Raw genomic sequence first — 6,000 nt, forward strand, 5'->3', positions numbered from 1 at the left:
CGGCTAGGGTTTTGAGGAAGGACGGGAGGAGGAGGAGAGGAGGAGGAGGGGGTCGGGCGTGACTCGTGAGAGGAGGAGGAGGGGGCATGGGAGGACGTGGGGTCATTTCTTTTTCTTTCGCTGCCGCTTTTTCGTTCGCTGCCGCGCGAGTCGCAGGACTATTCACAGTCGACGTGGATGCCGCGGTTGTGACTACCAACCCGCTCATCCTTTATAAGTTCAATGCTATGATAAACAAGAAAAGCTAACCGAATTGTAATTAGCTGCTAGCTAGCTAGGACAGCACCATCTGGTGGTATCTTCGGGAGATCGACCAGTGACACTTATTTCACCCACTAGACAGGACAGGATAGAATTCAACCGGAGCTGGATTCTGTTATTCTCCACACAAAAAGGTTACGTCCTTTTGTGTCATGTGAATCAAATTAGTGGCAGACTGGTACCAGGACGAGTCATGGTCATGGTGCATCTAGGCTAACCTAGCTAGGGTTTTGCTTGCATGTCCTTTTACCAAAACAAGGAAACCCCATGCAGATGCGTTGACTAGTGGAGCAGATCTTGAGTCATTCCAGCGCGCCCGACAGCGTCACGTACCGACATTAGGGGAGCGGCGTAGGATAAGCTTTTTTGGAGGGGATATTAGTGACAGCATTAAGCACCGTGCACTAGCGGGGAAAGGAAAAGGCAATAGATGTGTAGATTAGGGTTGGCCACGTACTTCCTGCACTGTACGGGGCAACGGTTTTAATGGAGACAGATGGTACAGAGCCTTGGCCATCTGTGGATGTTGATTAGTCACCAACTAGAATGAAGCCCCGATTGATTTGGCACCTGAGCTACATATATATCGGTTAGTCAAGCAATCACATGCTCTAATCTATGGTATAGTGAGCATGATGGGGGTATTTCCTGTGTCGTTACGTCATGTACAATTGTCTCTAAAGCTTTCGGATTGTCTGCGGACAAACCGACTGTTGCCTATGCTTGGTGGGTGGGGGTTGCGCCGAGTGCCCGTATCTTTTTCCTTTTACGAAATGACCCATATATCTATATCTATACCAATATAAAAAGACTCAAAGAAGCAGATTCAAACCATCTCAACCGTCAAATCATGTGATCTAGTAGTTCAAATTGCTTCAATGTTGAGCACCAAATACGTTTAACGCTCTAATTACCCACCAGTGCTATGTAATTAGAACATGTAATTAATATCTTACCATTCCCGTGAAGAAAGCAATTAATATCTTACCAAATATCAATGTGCCACAAATATACCTTACCTAATATAATGTGCCACTAATATCCTACCTAATACGTGGATTGCACGTACATAATTACTATGAGAAAGTACCAAACATCCCAAACATAATAATAATTACATCGAGCTCTCTGGACAACCAAACGACCACTGCCACCGCCAAAATGAGCCGCTGACGCGTCTCTATCGTTGCTTCCATATCAGAGCCACTATGACTTTGTCAATGACAACCGGAAAGTCTTCGTGCACGTGGCCCTAAGGACCAATGCCCTAAAGTCATAGTCTCACCGAGTGCCATATCATATGGGCTGTTTTCTAGAATCATGCAGGTGAACAAGGTGTATTACTCCTTCAAAGCACTAGTAGAAAACTGGCCTTTCATCCGGAGCACTAGTCCCGGCCGGGTTTGGCCCGGAACTAAATGTGAGCATTAGTCCTGGTTCCAACGGCTAGGACTGGACGGGTTTGTAATGGAGCACCGCAAGATTGAACCCATTATAAAGCACCTCTCCGACTGAAGATAAACCAATCTAGTTGGCCAAACCAAATTGATAGATCGGAGAGAAATACAAAGCTATAACAATTATGCATAAAAGAGTACAGAGAAGACTTAATTAATATTCTTAAATATTCAGATCATAAACCCATAATTCATCGGATCCCAACAAACACACTGCAAAGAATATTATATCGGATAGAATTCCAAGAACATCAAGGAGAACATTGTATTGAATCAAAGAGAGAGAAGAAGCCATCTATCTACTAGATATGGACCCATAGGCCTGTGATGAACTACTCACGCATCATCCGAAGGCAGCAAGGATGATGTAGAAGCCCTCTGTGATCGATTCTCCCTCCGGCAGAATATCGAAAAAGGCCTCCAGATGGGATCGCGGAAGAATCGAAACTTGCGGCGACGGAAAAAGTGTTTCGGGTGGCTCTCTGTTGGTTTCCCGTTTTCAGAGAATTTATAGAGGTGGAATTAGGTCAGACGGAGCCACAAGGGGCCCACAAGGCATCAGAGTGCGCCTACCCCTAGGCACGCCCTGTTGCCTTAGCGTCTCCTTGCTTGTCGTCTGGTCTCCTCCCGAAGCTTATATGGTCTCTCTTGTCCCTAAAAAAACCGTCAAAAAATTTCGTAGCATTTGGACTCCGTTTGGTACTGATTTCCTGGAAAACTAAAAACAAGCATAAAACAACAACTGACACTTGGCACTGGGTTAATAGGCCAGTCCCAAAAAATGATATAAAATACCACAAAAATTATATAAAACATCCAAGATTGATACTATAATAGCATGGAACAATAAAAAGTTATAGATACGTTGGAGACGTATCAGTTAGTATTCTTCATGAGTGTTGAGAGGATGCCTCACTTGCATTATCGCCATGATTGGCCATGGAGGAACTACTACCGTCATAAGCATTAGGATGTTGAGGTAATTTGAGGTGATAGTAAAATCCTTAATTCCGAGTCTTTGCAATTGATAGGGGAGTAATAAGTACCTGCATGGGAAGGTACGGTTGGTGGCGTATGTGGCATGAAGTCTAACTTAGAGTAGAACATGTTATGTACTGGGAACCGCCCACTTATGCATATGAAGGATGGATAGACGATAAGAGAGAGAGAGAGAGAGAGAGAGAGAGAGAGATAGAGAGAGCATTTGCTCCACACTTATTATGCAGGCCATATTTGTGGTAATGGCTTCGGAACTCTCGAGAACACTTTAATGCTCAAGCACCATCTCTACTAGTGTAGTATATTATGTTCTTGTTTTACCTTCTAGTTCATAGTGTAGCAAACACCCTTTATTCTGTTTCCTTAGAAATCGACGGAGTAAACTATTTTCAAACTCCGATTTGGATGTGTACATAAGTGCGTTAAGTGACAACGCAGTTGCGGAGTCTGTGGTGCTTTCCTTTCCGCTCTTTGTGGGTTCAACACTTACTTATCATGAAAATGCTACAACAACCGTGTGCACTTGCAAGTCATCAACATAGTGTTTGTTTTATTCAAAATAAAAAATAAATAAAAATGATGCTCCAAGATTTTGCACATATCATGTGAACAAATAAAATATAGGCTCAACCGAGACACACCGATAGTTATTGAAGAAGATGGAGGGGATGCCGGGGTACCCTCGGCTTGGAGCTTGAGAACCAATTATTTTATGGGGAGGCCTTGGGAATCCCCAAGCTTGAGCTCTTGCATCTCTCCAACTTTCTCTCATATCATTGTCTCCCCTGACTCTTATAAACTTCATCCACACAAAAGTTAACAAAACTTTTATTAGAGGGATTAGTACACATAAACATAAATCACATATCAAGTACTTTCAAGACAAGGTGCATAATTATTTCCAAATATTAGCTATTGTATACATTCATTTCAATAATTTATATCCTCCAGTATAAGCCATGAACACACAAGTATATGAAGATAATAAAACATAACAACATTCTGTCAAAACCAAAACAATCGGTAGTAATCTCATTAATATGCATACTAGTAATCTCATTAATATGCATACTTCTGCAACTGCAAAGATTCTAAAAATTAGGACATAACAGAAAATTTGTACTGTAGCACCGTGTCAATATTTCAAGATTTTACCACATTCTAGTACATAGAGTAAATTAAAATATCGCAAGATACTATTCTGCTTCTGCACAACACATACCAAACTTGCAATATAAACATCCTAAAGGAAAACATCAGCACTTTATTTTTATGGTATAGTAGTTTATACAAGGGGATAATTATTTTTATGAGAAACTTCCATCAAAAGATTTATATTGTTTTCATGAGCATGAACACAAGTGTTCAAGATTGATCCTAATTTCTTCAATGCATAACTTTCCAATCACTTCCGTTTTGAAAAAGTTTTACGTTCCCCTCTGTATTTTTTTTGTGTTTTTGAAAAGTTTAAATGCACTCAAAAGAATAAAAATACTCTCTAGAACTTCCGGGTTATCTCCCGGACAAAGCTTTCTTTAAAGCCATTAATCTAGGCATAACGGTGCAAGTAAACAAATATTATATTTTGCGTGTTTGACCCGCAACTAAAGATAGAAAGCGAGAACATAAAATAAAATCTACTTAGTTAAAGCTGACAAGCCCACACGAGAATATTCATCCTACGCTATTGCTCCTCAGCGACGGCTCCAGAAAAGAGCTTGATAATCCGCAAGTGTAAGGAATTGTCATAGCACTTTCCAATGATAGAGGTTGTAAGTATGGGGTGTCGAACCCACAAGGAGATAAAGGTTAAATCCAAATCAACAAGTCCTATTTGCCAATGATACAACCCTACGTACAACAAGCGTTTTCTTTATCTAGGAAAAAAATAGAACTACCTTATGGGTACGAAAGGATAGGTTTGCAAGATAACAAAGAAGGTTAACATAAAAGTTAGGTGCTGCCAATGTAATAGTACAATATAATACAAATATCGAGTGTGGAATAGTGGTGGCATGGTGTGCAGAATTATTCTTAGGCAATTAGCTAAGTTACTAAACTGATCATCACTCCAAGTTTATAGGTGGGAGAGAGCTCTGCTAGTGTACTATCCTTACTTGGAATTTCATGCACTAATGATTGGAACTATTAGCAAGCATCCCAAACTACTAACAAGTTCATATTAATGTAAACCCAACCATAGCATTAATTTTTATTGGCCTCCCTTCGATCCCATACGTACCAATTTCCATGGTCCGGCGAGGAGTCACTCCTGCCCCCGTATGCATAGTCCTATCAATATACAACTAACTCTATGGTGTGATCCACGCGTAGGTGCTCATATGATGGGCAGCAAAGGACAGTAACATAACCACAAGTAACTCAAACCAATCATAGAAATTCACCAATTAACCCAAATGACAAAAGTATTCTACTCATACACAAAGAAGATGCAAGAAATCATTATCATAATAATCGATACCATCCAACACCATGTTTAAGTAGGGGATTACAGTGGGTTGTGGGAGAGTAGACCATTGAATAGAGGTGATGAATATGATGGAGATGTTTGTGATGATAGCTCCCTGGTGGCACTCCGGCACCACCGAGAGAGTGAGAGAGAGAAAGAGAGAGAGAGAGAGGCTCCCCCTCCATGACCTCCCCACTAGATGGGGAGAGCTTTCCCCCTCTCGTACTTGGCCACCATGGCTCCCAGAGGGGCGAGAGCCCCTTTGATATTGGATCTCTCCTTCTCCTTTTCTCTTTTTTTATTCAATGTTTTGGACCTACTTCTATGGCTAAGCACCGTTTCTGCTAAAAAATACATATTTTTCTCTCGAAAACTACCTTTCTTGCGGCGAAAGTGTGGCACAGACTACCTTAGGGAACCACCACACAGCTATGGTCTTCCCGCGCCATGAGGCCGTGTGGGCCCCTCGTGCACCACCTTACATTTATTCCTTCACCCAAAATTTCTGATATATTCCATAAAAAAATCACAAAAAATTTCAGCTTGTTCCGGCTCCGTGAACTTTTGACCTAAAAACCCCAAAACAATAGCAAACAAGAACTGACCTCTAACACTCGATTAATAGGTTAGTCCAAATAAATATTGTGCCAATAAATAAATAAATGATGTAAATATAGCATGAATACTTAAAAAGAATATACATTGGAGCTGTATCATTAGTCATTGCTAATGATTATTCTAGATTCACTTGGGTTTTCTTCCTTGATGACAAAGCGTAGGTTCCAAGCATCTTTAAAGGTTTTTCAAGGAAAG

This window comes from Triticum urartu, chromosome 3A (assembly GCF_056163025.1).
Source record: "Triticum urartu cultivar PI428250 chromosome 3A, HENAU_Tu73, whole genome shotgun sequence".
In the NCBI taxonomy this organism is placed as follows: Eukaryota; Viridiplantae; Streptophyta; class Magnoliopsida; order Poales; family Poaceae; genus Triticum; species Triticum urartu.